The following is a 16098-nucleotide window of genomic DNA, read 5'->3' as shown; positions in this document are numbered from 1 at the left end:
TCATGGAGCTTGGGAAATAATCTGTAATCGGTACATAGGAAGCAAAACAAATGAAAAGAGATGTAGCAAATATTAACTTCTGAGAACATTAAAAATTGTAAAAGAAAGAAATATAATCCTAGTACTTACTGTAACATGTGGCTCATGATGAAGAATGGCTACATGTACATAATAATGTAAACACTGAATACTGATTTGACCTGAATAAAGATTTAATGTGCTCCAGAGGATGGGGGAGGGGGACAGGTGTTCTGGGGAGGCAGAGAGGCTGTCTCCCCTTCCACAAACGGAAACTCAATGAATGGATCACATCTAAAAACTCTCAGAAGTCAAGAAATGGCTGTTCATTTAAGTTGTATAGAAATGTGGTGAAAACAAACAGCAGAATAGAAATGCTTAAATATTGGAGCAGGTGCTTCTTGGAAGCCGGAAGCAAGTGCCAAGATGACAGGCACTGTCATCTTTTATTTTAAGTCCTAACTCCAGCGGCCATTCTTAGGTACTCATATATCTAGAGCCTGGATCATTAAAAAGTAATGAGCTAGAAAGTGGCAGATCTCTGAGTATGTGAGATCTGTTTACATTTCCTGTCAGCTGTGACTCCACTGAAGACCCAACACCTGACCTCAGGAACTTAAAATCCAGCCAACACTCAAACTGGCTGCCTTTCCTGCTGTGCTGTGACATGGGGTACAGACACTGATGGACATGCTCTGTGTCATGTAGGCTGCAGAGCTAGGAGCAGATAGTTTAGACAAGTGTATGCCCCCACACACGAGACTCTGTATCAGTGCACACCACTGAGGGACCCAGTCAGATTATCAGCAGGCTTGGAGGTCATTAGGATGAACCTTCTCCCTCATAATCAGAAGATTGTAAAACCATAAACTCAAACTATATAACTTTGATTACTGAGTCTTATCTCATCCCTGCATGGAGACATGACCTTCTCAACTGCCCAAAAGATGGTAAGAATGTTAGAAGCTAGAGATATAACACTGTCCCCTTTTAAGAGTTAATCCAAATGGGCCTGCCAATCACCTAGACAGGAAGTGACCCCCAGGAAGTTGCCTGTTCCAGAAACTTTGAAAAGTAAGAGAAAGGCTACCTAAAACTGTAGGCTGTCACAATGGTCTCTCTGGTCACTAGCCACTCTCTGCTCCTCAATATTCCTTTGCCCATGCCCACAATTATCCCTTGAGGGTGCCCACTTTGTAGTAAACCTTGTTTCCTACACTACACCCTGTGAATTCTTTTGACAGAGATCCTGGGGACCAGGGAGCTGAGGATATCCCACAACAAGATCCCAGTAACATTCCAACCAACAGTAAGAGAAAATTCTACATAGTCCCTGCTGAGTCTTTCCTCCTCTTCTCACATCCCCCCCCCCCACACACACACACACGCACCTCTTGCCCTTCTCTTGACACAGGGCCTCATGTAGCCTAGGCTGGCCTCAAAGTTGCTATATATTCCACAATGACTTTGTTCCCGATCCTCCTGCCCAACCTTCTGAGTGCTGAAATTACAAGTGTGGACCTGGCTTGCGCAGTACTGGAAGTGGAACCCAGGACCTTGCATGCTACTCAAGCACTCCACCAACCGAGTTACATCCCCAGCCTCCTGACTCTCCAAAGTATCCTTCTCTTTTAAGTTTGTTCAACTGCCAACTGAAAGAATTACATCTTTTTTTAAATTTTCGTCTTTACAATTACTAGCATACATTATATAAATGCAAATGCTGTGACAGTTCAAAATAATAAGGTGTTGGCAGGAAAGTTATCTCCAAGGTGTATTGTTTGGTAAGCTATGCAAGTTACAAACAATTATATTCTATATTGGTTACTTTGCTATTGCTGTGATAAAACAGCGTGACCAAGACAACCTATGGAAGGAAGGGTTTACTGGGGGCTTACAGTTTGAGGGAGCATGGCAGCAGGCACAATTGAGGGCTCACATCTGAAAACTGCAAGCCCGAGACAGAGAGGACACACTGGAAATGGTGTTAGTCTTTTGAAACCTCAAAGCCCACCCTAAATGACATGCCTCCTTCGGTAAGGCCACGCCTCCTAATCCTTCCCAAACAGTTCTACCAACTGGGGACCAAGTATTCAAACATATGAGCCTATGGGAGCCGTTCTCATTCAAACTACATGTAGTAGATTATAAAACACCTCTCTCTCTCTCTCTCTCTCTCTCTCTCTCTCTCTCTCTCTCTCTCACACACACACACACACACACACACACACACACACACAGTATGTGGGTGTAAAAATTTGTCCTGGCTACCTTTCCATTGCTGTGATAAAACACAAAAGTGACTTATGGGAAAAGGAGTTTATTTTGGCTTATGGTTCCAAAGGGATAAGAAGCCATCATGGCTGCAAACTGTGGCAGCAAGCAGAAGGCATGGAGACCGAAGCAGGAGGCTGAGACCTCGAATCTGCAGCCACAGGCAGGAAGCAGAGCATGAACTGGAAGTGGAGAAAGGATGTAAACACTCAAAGCCCTCCTTTGGAAGCACTCTTCCTCTAGCAAGACCATGTCTCCAAAACCTCCCTAAACAAAGCCACCAAATGAGGACCAAAGTTCAAGTACCTGAGTCTGTGGGAGAATATTTCTCATTTAAACAGCTACAAAACTGATCAAGGTCAAGCTGTGAATTACAAAAGAGCTTCATGTGAAGCCTTGTGACTTGCAGATCAGGAGACATGCATTTGGCAAAATGAAGGTGTGTTCCAAGGAGAGAACAAAGGCCTTGGGTTTAGGAAAAGCAAAAGCCTACAACAGGCGGTAGAAGCGAGGTGGAAGTCTATGAGTCTATACTCGATGGGTCAAATTGTGGTCATAGCTGCAAGCAGCTCAGAATCAAAGTCTTCATCGCCTGCCAGATGATCCCGACTCGGTCCTAAAATGTTCTATCTCTGACCAAAGTTATTCCAGGAGTTCATAAAACTCCATGAGAAGACTGAAATAAAACCTACCAAGTCAGAACTCTGGTCCTCTCCACAGGGAGAGGAGGGGTGACGTTAGGGGAGGGGACATCCCACGGGGGATCTTTGAGTTCTTTCAGGAACAAATGGAAGCAATTGTACAAGGATGAAAAACAATTTTCCTTCTGTCTTCCCAAGTTCTTAGCTGGAAACCCTGTAGCAAAAGGCAGACAAACCAGAGGAAAATCCAACAGAAGACCTGAGCCTGTTTGTCTTGTGGACACAAGGGCAAAAAGGTGTCAGGTAAAACTCAAAAGCAGCAGCTTAGAACTCTGGCTTCCATAGCATGCTTACCAGAGAAGTGTGCAGAGTGGCAAGAACCTGAAGTCTCTAGGAATGGCCAGCCATGGAAGGGAAATATATGGAAATCAAGGGGTTGATAAACCGGCAAGGCTTGCTATACAGATGCCCTCAGTGTGGGTTGTAGGCTGGTAAGGATCTAAATTTTAATCTCAGGTGATCAACTTCTGTCAGAGAGCTGGTATTGCGTGTGTGTGTGTGTGTGTGTGTGTGTGTGTGTGTGTGTGTGTGTGTTTGCATGTAGGTACGCATGTGCATGCATGCAGGTAGAAGCCAGAAGTCAATCTTGGATATAATTCAGGACACCATCTACTTTGTTTCTTGGGTATGATTTTCACACTTATTTACTTACTTACTGGGGGGCTGCTACCTATGTGCCACAGCATGTGTGTGGAAATCAGAGGACCAATAGCAGGAGTCAGTTCTGCCCCTCCACCATGCAGGTTCCAAGTGCCAAACTCCGGACCTCAGGTTTGGCAGCAAGCACCTCCCCCTGCTGAGCTTCTGACTTGTTTTTTGATAAAGGGGCTCTTACCGACCTGCAATTTGCTAAGTTAGCTAGGCTGTCTGGCTAGTGAGGCCCTGAGAGCCATCTGGGTCTGCCTCCCTAGCACTGGAGTAACAAATGTGTACCACCATTCCCAGCTTGTATTATATGGGTTCTGGGAGATCAAACTGGGGTCTTTGTGCTTGCATGCCAAGCACTTTACTGATTGGGCTTTCTCCCCCAGGGCTCTTCTCAATTCCCTTTAGCTGAAAATATATCTTCCAGAGCAGCACATCTGTGGAGAGCACATTCTGGTGCTTCACAGGATAGCACAGGAATCAAGTATGTAGCTCAGGGTCAGCCTGACCAGACTCTCAGCCCAGCTATGTAACCTTATGCCGGGCATCACCACACACACACACACACACACACACACACACACACACACACACACACACACGTGCATACATACATATATTTGGGAAGGCCAGCTTGGCTCTCAAGGGAGAGACCCAAGATGAAGGTCTTTAACACAGCCTCAAGTTGGACTTCTGAGCCTAGAGTCCTAGCATTGTCCATTCCCTTTCAAAGCCTTTGTGTTCTCTCTTGCTGGTTAGACAAAGACAGTTGAAGCTAAATGGTCTCAGAAAAGCTCCTGGCCACTGTCCTGAACTCACCTCCACATCCTATCAAGTCCTGAACCTTGGATAACCCAACTGCCAAGTCCAGAGACTGTTGTGAGTCTGAATCCTGCCCCCGACCCTTTCTGAGCCCACCTCTAGAGCCTCTGCCCCTCCTACTGATGTGTGAAGGCCCTGTAGCCTCCCGGGCCCACATGCTGCCTCCCTTCCTCCCTCAGAACTGAGGCTTGGGGTACTGTTCCCCAGTATGGCAGAATACAAGTCAACCATTTCAACAGCCGTGGCTTTCAGAACACAGCCCCATCTGATCCCAGCCGGGCCCTGGTTGCCTCAAAACCTCTCCTAGTATGCTCGTGTTGCTCAAAGTCTACATCTGGGCTCTGAGCCAAGTGGCAGCTGCCACCTTCTGTGGACCAATCCCCTGAGGCTGCCACCCACCTCGCTGGGAAGCAGGCTTCCTGTCGGGCCACACATTTCAGAGGCCACAGGTGTCTGCTCACCTTCTTCCCTCGCTTTAAACCATTCCACACAAAGCCGCTTTTATCTGGTTCAAAAACATGCCTTAAAAGCTTTAAAAGTCTTTGCAGTGGTTTCTCATGTTCTGGTCTCTTTCAGATGATAATAGTTTTAATTATAACAATCATTATAGCATAATACCTTCAATTTAGGCAATCAGCTCCATTCAGAGTATTCAAATAGAGGAGGCTGAGGGTGTGGAACTGTGGCTCATTCTGTATTGGTCCCAGAAAAGAAGCTCCTGAGTATGGCAGGTGCTAGCTGCTTCCTGGGGGCAGAAGACTACTCCATGAAGAAGTGCCTGAGCCACCCCCACCTCAAAAACAGACCTCCGGGGAACCCCTAGGGATTCCAAAACAGGAATCCCCAAACCTCTGCAGAATAGCCCTATAGGCATCCTTGATACCCAGGGAAGACTTTAAGTCCTCAGTCTTCTCCTATCAGGCTCTATGCTCATCTTTCACAAGATGCTTGCATACTCCATCTGCAGCTGGCCCAGCTGTGCACTCTCCCTATATGTGAGACACAACTGGGGCTGGTGAGATGGCTCAGCAGATAAAGGTGCTTGCCACCATGCCTGAACACCTGAGTTCAATCCCCAGGACCTATATAGTAGAGGAGCAAATCAGATCCCACAAGTTGTCCTCTGACCTCCACTCACACACCATGGTAAGCATAGTCCCAGTTGCAATAAATAAGTAAATGTGATTAAAGAAAGAACTGTCATGCCAATCAGGTACCATCTGGCACTGATAACCATGTGTGATGGTTGAACAAAAATGTCCCCCATAGTCAGGCACTGGTGGTGTACACCTTTAATCTCAGCATTTGGGAGGCAGAGGCAGGCAGATCTCTGAGCTTGAGGACAACCTGGTCTAGAGAGTGAGTTCCAGGACATCCAGAAACTCTGTCTCAAAAAACAAAAACAAAAGAAAAGAAAAAAAGACTGGCCCCCAAAGGCTCATATATTTGAATGCTTAGTCATCAGGAGTGGTACTACTTGAGAGGGATTAAGAGGTGTGGCCTTGTTGGAGGAAGTGTGTCACTGGGGCGGTGGGCTTTGGGGTTTCAGAAGCCCAAGCCAAGCTCAGTCTCTCTCTCTCTCTTCCTGCTGCCTATGGATTCAGATGTAGAACTCTCTACTACTTCCCCAGCACCATGTCTGCCTGTGTGCCACCATGCTTCCCACCATGAGGACAATGGACTAAACCTCTGAAACTATAAGCCAGCACCAGTTAAATGCTTTCCTTTATAAGAGTTGCTGTAGTCATGGTGTCTCTTCATGGCAATAGAATACTGACTAAAATACCAGGTTAGCAGGTTGACCAGTTGTCCCAGCCAATCTGCTATTTCAGTGTAAGCTCATATGTTTTTGGAATGTCCCTAGAAGTCCCAGTCAAACCAAGATAGTTGGCCACCTGATTTGCAGGGCACAGACATTCAGCAGTGACCAGACCTTCCCCTAAGCTGATCAAACTAGAGAACTAGAGGAAAGTAACAGCCTATCAGACACTAATAGGGTTATCTAAGTGTTTCAAGGATGCTAAAACAAGTTATCATAAACAGGGTAACTTAGTAATGGGGTGATGACTCAGCTGGTAACATACTTTCCTCACATGCATGAAGACCTGAGCCCCCCCCCCAATTCTCCAGAACCCACATTTTAAAAATAAGTCACACATGGTGGCACATATTGGTAATCCCAGTGCTGGAGAGGCAGAGGCCAGGGGAATTCTGAACTCTGAACTCGCTGGCCAGACAGCCTAGCTTACTTGATGAGCTCCAAGCCAGAGAGACTGTCTCAAAAAAAAAAAAAAAAACAGTTGGACAGTGACTGAGGAATGATGACAGCTGAGACCTCCACAAGCACACACCCCAATACATGCACACCTGCACACATATACACAGAAAAAGGAAGAAAAAAAACAGAAATCATTCCTTCACATATTAGGAAGCCAGGAGTTCAAAATAAAGGTTGGCTGGTGTTTCCTGCAGTCTGTAGCAGAGCTAAGTCCCTCTCTTAGCTGCAGATGGGGGGCTAGCCATCTGAGTGCTCTGGGCTTTTGGTCACATCACTCCAATCTCTGTCTCCATCTTGACACGATCACTATCCTTACTTCTCCCTGGGTCTCTACCTTCATCTAAGACATTAGATGTCTTAGATTAGAAGTTATTTACTTTAGTACTCAACTGCAAACCCAGGGAGGTTTTTACCTCAAGATCCTTAACTAATTACATCCACAGCAGACCCTGTTTTCAATCAGCTCACAGCCCAAAGTTCTCATTGTATCTGGATTTGGAGGAACACCACTTAACCCATTATAGGAATGAACTCATAAATGCCAGTTGGGGTGTTATAAAAATCTAGTGAGACTCCAAAAGCTGGAAATCATAGGAAAGCCTTACTCATTCATTCATTCATTCACTCACTGCATAAGTGTTCACCTACTTCAAGGCCCTGTTTACAGGAATCCCTCTACTTGGTGAGTGGGAAAAAAGAAAGGGTCAGGCATGAGGTTAGCTCCAAGAGGGACTAACCAACAGCTTCCTGAAAACAGGACATAAGAAGCAATGGGTGGTGGTGGTGGTCACTGGGCCGGGTGACCAGCTGGGTCAGGCCAAGATCAGGAAAATCCAATGTAAAAATACCTGGTGATGGTTAACTGTAGCTAGTCAGGCTTAACACCTTCAAAGACTCCCTCCCCAGGGAAGTATGCACAGTGTTACCCTTCACCCTGTGAACTTATCAATTAGGGGTACTTCAGTCAGTAAATGTATTTATATTACTTTTTGGATACTGTGATAAAATACCATAACCAAAAGCAACCTAAGGAGAAATGTATGTTTGATTGTTCCAGAGGGAGAGTTCACAGATTATTCCAGAGAGAGGCTAGAGAAGCGTGGCGACAGGGGCAGGGAGCAGAGAGAGTACATTGCAACTGCACACACAAAGCACAAGGAGAACTAGATGTGGGGTGAAGGCAGAAACCCTCGAAACTCGTCCCCAGTGACATGCTTTCTCCAGCAAGGCTCCCCCTCCTAAAGAGTCTATAACCTCCCCAGACAGTGCCACCCAGTGGGGACAAAGTGTTCAAACACGTGAGCCTATGGGGACATTCCTCACTCAAATCATCCTCCATCTTACACATGTACTTAGAACGGACTGGTCCAGATAAAATGAGCCAAGAAGAAAAACAGGTGGATCTCTGTAAATTTGAGGCCAGAGTTAGCGATACCCTGCCTCAAAATTTAAAAAAGTACACATTGTATATGTGTGTGGGAGGCATTGTGGCCCTCAAGCAGAAGTCAGAGGACAACCTGCAGGAGACTGTATCTCCTGCTACCATGTGGTCCCAGGGATCAAACCTGGGTCATCCAACTTGGGGGGAAGCACTTTCACCCACGGAGCCACCTTGCCGGCCCCAGCTGCACTTTCTTACAAGTGGATTCTCACCCTCCCATCTCAACTAGACCCCCAAGATATCCCCATTTTCTGTAGGAAAAAAAAATGTGTGTTTCCAGTTCTCTGACCTCCACGGTCAGTGTCTCAAACCCAGTCTTTCACTCTGGGCTTGGTAAAAATGCCCCAACCACAGACCTTTTAACAGACTGAATTCTGGGTGAAATGGACTCCTGAGAAAAGCATGCCTCCTTTCCCAGAAGTGCCCACAAAAGGGGAACAGATAACCAAGAAAAAAAAAGAAGAGCCCCATGCTCGTTTCTCCTGCTTATAGCAGAATGAAATATTCCTTTCCTCCCTAGCCTTCTACTCTTAAATACATAGCAACCACCAACATACACACTGTAACCACAAAGGAACCTTTCTTTCTTTACCACCAACAGTTGCTCCCTTACAGGGGGCAGGCGACCCGGGACTCATAAACCTGGGGTCATTACTAGCCAACACGTTTCTTTCCCCAAGGCTGTAATCTTTCCAATAGCCACAGCTGGGCCACAGCTCCCTTGGAGATAAATGTGTGTGTCAGAGTTAATGCATTCACCAATCACATGGTCTCAGAAGGAGCCTCACACATGTAACCTCCAGCTCTGTCTGGCCTCTTCTGCCATGCCAGGCCCAGACCGTTGCAGGAGCTAATGTGGCTTGGCTTTCCCATCCCCCTTCAATCTGAAAACTGACTCCTCCCAAGCCCACAGACAGATACCCGGTCGGTACCCAGACAGCACCTTACTTGAATCTTCTGCCCCGATTCCAAACACCGAGTCACCAAACTGGGCAAAGGAGAGTGGCCTCATCCCCTTGAGGACAATCACTTATGCAAAAATGGATGCACTTTTCTTCTCCATGTGTCCAACCCTGGCAGACCCTCCTGTGTGTCTTTAGACATGATTTAGACATGATTCCCCAGCCATCAGAGGCCCTATGAAACTGAGATGCACTCCACGAAAACTAACACCTCCATAAGGAGTCCAAACCCTTTCCTTACTCTTTCTCACACTCTAGCCTCCCCGCTCCCGCCCCCAGAAAATGTCCCCCCAGCACTCCAGGCCTGGGAAGGTCAGGATGTCCAGAGTCATCCAGTTTACTGCTTTCTTTAGTTTTCATTTTGGCTTGGGTCTTTTCTGGCAAGGGCCTGTCGCCAGGCTGATCTGGTACTTGCTCTAGAGCCCAGGCAGGCCTTAACACGGAGGCAACCCTCCTCCCAGGCCCCAAGTGCTAGGATGACAGGTGTGAGCCGTTTATTTCTTAAGAGGCAATAAAGCTGGGTTTGGTGGTGTACATGTATAATCTCAGCACTTGGGGAGAGGAGGCAGCAGGATCTTGGCAAGCTCAAAGCCAGGCTAGTCCACGTAGTAAGTTCTGGGGCTACACAGTGAGACTTCTTTGTTTGTTTCTTTTTAAAGGGGAGACAACAGGGGACTGGAGAGATGGCTAAGCAGTTTCTAGCACTCACTACTCTTGTAGAGAACAGGGTTCGATTCCCAGCACCCACAGGGTAGCTCATAACAGTCTGTGACTCCAGTTCCAGGAAATGTGAGGAGCTCCTGGTCTCTGCGGCACTAGACACACACATAGGGCATACCCGTACATGCAGACAAAACACTTATACACAGAAATAAAAATAATTTTTAAAATGTAATTTTTAAAAGAGGCCAGTGATTGACAGCAGGACTTTGCAGCTAGATTTGGGGTTCAAATCGTAGGTTCCTGTCTCAGGAGCTCTCTGCCCATGGACAAGCTTGCTGTTCTACCTTGCTCCTCTGTCTCTGTGGTAAATACCTTGAGCAAAAGCTACCTGTTTTGTTTTGTTTTGTTTTGTTTTTTCAGCTTACGTGTTATACTCCATCATCAAGGGAAGCCAGGGCAGGAACTGAAGCAGAGCCACAGAAGAATGCTATTCACTGGATCCCTCTGTTGGCTTTCTTATACAACCAGGGACCACCTGCCCAGGGGCGGCACCACCCACAGTGGGCTGGACCCTCCCACACCCATCTAATCAAGAAAATGCCCCACAGACAAACCCACAGGCCAATAGGGTGGAGGTAATTCCTCACTTGAGGCTCCCTCTTCCCAGGTGACTCTAGTTTGTGTCAAATTGACAAATAGCATCCAGGACACCTGCCAACACACAAGCTGATCCTCTCTGTGCCTTGGTTTCCTCACCTGTGAAAACAGCGGGAGGCAAAAGGGACAGCTGGGTCCACTCCAGATGACTTGAGTCATACCAGGAGCCTTGGTGTGTACCTGAAATCACAGACAGCTGAGGCAGGAGGATCACCAGGACAAGTGCCAGACCAGCCTGGGCTACGGAGCAAAGCCCTATCTCAGAAGAAAAGGAGAAAGAAGAAAACCCAAAAGAATGAGGAAGGAAGAGGGAACAATGGATGGAAGAGGGAGGAAGGTTGGTTTGGAGTCATTCTCTTGACCAGCATTTTCTCTTTCCAGTCATGCTCTTCACTTGGCCTTCCCAGCACTCTACGCAGTTGGTAAGTGCCCAACTTCTGTATGAGGGTTATTTGCTGACTGCTGAGGCATAGGCCCCATGAGTGAGTACAACCCGATGCCTGGCGTGGTGGCTGGCACACATGGGCACTCAATAATGAACACTTATTGATTAAAAAGTAATAATCGCCTGCTCTTTATGGCTGTAAGGGTCATTGTCCTGGTGACAGGGCTGTGCGGGAGGTAGGCATTGGGGACAGCTTCGGCAGTAACTAGCTGAGACTGTGGGAAGGGCAGCCTGAGAGCCTCCCAAACACGGCAAGGGATGAATGCAAGCTGGAAGCGCCTCACCCCGCGAAGCCATGGACAGGTTTCTCAAACTTTCTTTGCTCGTGTTTCTTCACCTATAAACTTCCAGTGGGACACCTTCAATCTAGTTAAAGCAACAACCCCCAACGAGAAGCGCAAAGAAAGGCTGGACCCCTCTCTGGTGGCTCACAGAGGCTCCTGGCTGTACCTGGCATCTGCAATGCCATCTGTAGCATATGTAAATCCACACAATTAATATTCCCCAGAATCTTACTGCAGCCATTTTTCTTCAGGAATGTGTTTGGATGCAGAACTGGCAGCATGTTCTAGAGACACATTTACATTTCCTTATCTCTAGGAGCTCAACTGCCGTAACTAATGCTAGATTAATACGTTGCTCATTGAACAACTACTTTAAGCAACATCACTTGCACAGTCTGGGGGGCGAGAGGGAACAGGGCAAAGGCTGAGAAGGGCCAGGCGAGATAAGCAGGGCTAATGTCTATGTCTCCCTCAAGACTAATTTCTGTGTCTCCCTCAAGAGACTCACTATATTGTTCTAGCTGAGCAATTAAGTCTGAGCCCAAGTATCGATTTTCTAGCCCCAGTAAACCTGGGTCTTGGCCAGGTCAAGTCCATGGAGGACACCTGGAGGGAAGTTCCTAATCCCCACCCTCAGCAGGGCCCTGACCTACCCAGGCTCTAAGTCACCTAGCTCCGAAACTGTGTGTGCCGAGTTCTGGACAAGGTGAGTCTCCACATACAGCCTTAAAGGAGCGGGAATCAAGAGGCATCAGGGAGGAGCCTGCTGAGGAGAAAGAACCCTGACTTCCAGCAGCTGCCCACCACTGGCCATACAGGTGTCCGGGGCCCTCGAGTCTTTCCACCCCACAATTGTCTGGGCTCTCTTGGGGCTCTGGGAATAGTGCCAGTGCCCATGGTAGGCACAAGGTGATAAACTACCCAGAAATGCCTGAAAACTGAATGCTCAGGAACACTTCTCCATTGCCCTGGAAGCAAGACAGAGCACCTCTGGGGTCCCTCAAGCCCTGAGGAGTGGCAACCCCACCTCCACACTAGATATTACTTCATGTTCCCTACACGTAATTTAGAAATCGACCTCAAGTCTCCGAGGACTTGAAAAACCCAACTACTATCCTCCTCCCCTCCTGCACCATTAGAAGCCCAGTTTACAAGATGTGGTAATACACCTTTAATCCTACACTTGGGAAACAGGCAAGCCAATCTATGTGAGTTCAAGGCCCACCTGGTCTCCATAGTGAGATCCATGCAAGCCAGGGCTACATGAGTCTCTATCTCTGTCTCTCTCTGTCTCTGTCTCTGTCTCTGTCTGTCTGTCTGTCTGTCTCTCTCTCTCTCTCTCTCTCTCTCTCTCTCACACACACACACACACACACACACACACACACACACAGCCTCATTTACCAGGAAAGGACTGAGAGTCCTGGACACGACAAGTGTGAATTCCCCCTTGTGAAAGCGCCCGCCCAGCAATGCCTGCTGCTCAACATTGCGTGGACAATCGGGTGCAGCCAGACGACACGGGAACAGGAGGTCTCGCCCCTCCTCCCCCTGCTTGGTGATCCTAGAAAAGCTCATCATGGCCTACGGTGGCACTGCTGGCCAGATCCCCCTGCAATGTCTCAGGCAGGAACAGGGAGGTTAATAAAAACAGGAAGAGGGGCTCCCAAGGGACAGTTCTTGGCCGCCTCTGAAGTTTACAAAAGCATGGCTTCTGATGCCTCAAAGGCGCCTGTCGAGGCCAGGGTGAATTATTACGCTGCAGGTTAGCAGGACACTCTGTCTGCAGCGCCTTGGGAATTGGGTAATTGTATTTTATCTGTTTGCCAAGAGTTTTCAGTAAACTCTTTTAATGTACTTTAAACCTCAACAGCCCCAAATAGCAATGCGTGCCTTTCTAGCTTATGCACCAGGCACTGAATAAACACGGGGTGATGTATGGGGCTGGCAAGAACGCTATTTATATATTTACACCCTCTCCCAAAACACACATTCATCTTAATGACATGACTTACCACATGCCCAAAAAAGGAGCCCTGTGAAGGTCACGGTCACAGATGCTTCTCCAAGATGGCCCCTCAGCTCTCAGAGAAGCCTCAAGGTGGCTCCTCTCCCCAGGCTGAAGAGGAAACCAGACGTCCTGCTCTTCCCCTGTGAGCCAGAACCTGGCAAGAAAATCATCTCAGATCTCACTCCCCCAACCATGGGACCAGATAACACCCTCATACCACACAGACCTCAACAACAGGACACCACACATCACATTGGATTCAACCGTCCCTATAACCAGGATACAAGGAGAGAGAATAAGGAGGAAGAGGTAGAGGAAGAAAGGGAACGTGGAGCTGATGGAGACAGAAGAAGGAGAACCTGAGGAGTGGATACCGTATGAAAAGGATGTGGAGAGCAGATAGGACAAAGCTGAGCTTGTGTGACCTCTGTACTGCTACCCCAACTCTTCAAACCAAGGGTCCCATCCAGAGAGCAGAGGAAAGGAAAGCCAGAGAGACCAGATCTCAGGTCCCATCCAGCCACCTGTTCTTGGGAGGACTTGACCAGAGTCTCCCCTTATCCCCCAAAGATCTCCATCTGGAGCACAGGGAGTCAGACCACATGATTTTTCAAACATCTTTTACTCTCAACCCACCACAGCATCCGTGTCCTGTCGCGGGTCTCCCTGTGCCCACTCTTACCCTCCCACAGCATATTCTCTGAATAGGAGCCACATAGATCCCATTAAAATATAAATCAACTGGTAGCGTAGTTGGTAGAGTGATTGCCTACCAAGCATGAAGCCCTAGGTTCAATTCCCAGCACTGCATACACAGTGCACAGTGGTCTGTGATTATTATCCTAGCACTCAGGAGGTCAGGGTTCAATAGCACGTCGTCAAAGGCCAGCTGTGGATATGGAAGACCTGTCAACAAAAACATATATTGAGGGTCTGCTGAGCCCTTACCCAGAATGCTCCTCCTAAGATTTCTCTACAGCCGCCTCCTCTGCCTTCTCTATAAAGCCATCACAGGTCACCCCATCCTGAGGCTTCCCCTCCCTTCCCACTTTTTACTCTCTACTTTGTGCTTATGATTGTCCACTGCTCCTACACTGAAAATTATTACATTGTGTGTGTGTGTATTTGTGTGTGTGTGTATAGATGTATTTGTGTGTGTGGATGGATGTATTTGTGTGTGTGGATGGATGGATTTGTGTGTATGTATAGATGTATTTGTGTGTGTGGATGGATGTACTTGTGTGAATGGATGTATTTGTGTGTGTGTGGATGTATTTGTGTGTGTGTGTGGATGTATTTGTGTGTATGGATATATTTGTGTGTGTGGATGTATTTGTGTGTGTGGATATATTAGTGTGTGTGTGTGTGTATTTGTGTGGTGGATGTTTAGTGTGTGTGTGTATGTATTTGTGTGTGTGTGTGTGTATGTGTGTGCATGTTATTGTGATTCTTAGGAGGTCAGAGGACAACTTGCAGGAGTTGGTTCTCTCCTTGCACTGTATGGGTGTTGGGGATCCCATTCAAGCCATCAGGGAGGAGTGGGTGCAGGGAGCCCTGTGGCAGAGACAGATGCAGTGTCTCTACCTGATGAACCACTTCCCCACATCTTGTGTCTTCACTCTGCTTCTCCTGAATTATGCCTGTCTTGTGGTCTCAATCATACTTGCATGGGACAGCACTGACCTGAAGGGAAATGTCACCTGGGGAGCAGTTCTCACCACCAGTGGGGACCACCCCTTCCTCTCTCCACCCCACTCTCCCACCCTGTCTGAACAGCCTGCTTTTTGTTCCTGAGTGGCATAGCCATACCCTCCTCTCAAGCCATGAGGCTCCAAGTGGCTCCTGTCCCCTTTGGCTAGGGCCTCAGACACTGGCTAGAGGGCCAGCCCTGCCTGCTCCAGAGACCACACATAATCAAAGCCCTGTGGAGAAGTCACTAAGCTAGGAGACTGAGTATGGACGATGTGAAGCCCAGAGCAAGTGTCTCACTGTGTCCCCAGCACTCGGTGGCAGGAGCTAGGCTCCAAGACACAGGGTGTGGTTGTTTGAGAACATGACTGAGGTGTGGGCCATAGCATCTGGAGATGTGACACTTTGTTTTAGAAAAATGAGTCCCGTGTTTCTGGCACTAATGACTCTCGGATCTGCCACCCTTAAAAATATCCTCCAAAGGTGCCTGTTGTCACTGCATTTTTAGCACATTCCGACTATTTCCAAGCTGAGTATATGGGCGGGAGTTATTGGGGTGCTAGGGTTCAAGTGCAACCAGCACTAGGAGGGATCATCGCTGAGCCAGCTGCTACTTTCCCCCACCCCCACCCCACGTGCACCCTGGCCTCCCCAGGGCTACTTGGTCTTGAGGGCCACCTGAACTTGATGGGTTTCCTCTTCCCTCTGAGTGACTTGGGATGGCGTAGAAAAGAGATTCAAAGGATATAGGGAGGTTGTAAGATTCAACCTCTCCCACAGCCTACTCCTCCCCGTCATGCAGGGGAAGACAATAGATGCTGTGGTATTAATATTATGATATTATATGTATTATAAATAGTTAATATTATATGATATAACAATGTAATAGTTAATATTATAATATTATGAACTTGACAGGATCTAGAATAACCTAGGAGATAAACTGTCTGTAAGGAAGTCTCTAGATTAGACCCACTGAGTTAGGAAGACCTACTCAATGTGGGTGGTACTGTCCCACGGGCTGGGATGCCTGGCTGAATATAAAGCAGACCGAGAGCTGAGCATCAGCATTCTTCTCTCTCTGCTTCCTGACTGTGGGTGCAATGTGCCCAGTTGTACCTGACCTGGCCAAGACTGGGCAGTAGGACTGTGCCCACCCCCACCGTGTCCCTGGTTCTCAAGGTCAGAATGGGAAACTCCCAGTGTGG

General features: G+C 47.7%; 1 long non-coding RNA gene across 1 annotated transcript in view; it reads right to left on the bottom strand.

Annotated features, from left to right (window-relative positions):
- The window catches only part of LOC131916020 (uncharacterized), a 32695-nt gene extending 22052 nt beyond the window's left edge, over positions 1-10643 (bottom strand). Inside the window, exon 1 of the long non-coding RNA XR_009380489.1 lies at positions 10561-10643. This is a non-coding gene — a long non-coding RNA (uncharacterized LOC131916020). The remainder of the gene's footprint in view (positions 1-10560) is intronic.
- Between the last annotated feature and the right edge of the window lie 5455 nt (positions 10644-16098).

This window comes from Peromyscus eremicus, chromosome 8a, assembly GCF_949786415.1.
Source record: "Peromyscus eremicus chromosome 8a, PerEre_H2_v1, whole genome shotgun sequence".
Lineage (NCBI taxonomy): Eukaryota > Metazoa > Chordata > Mammalia > Rodentia > Cricetidae > Peromyscus > Peromyscus eremicus.
Note: the sequence above shows the minus strand (reverse complement) of the source record. Positions and strands in the feature narration are given on the sequence as shown.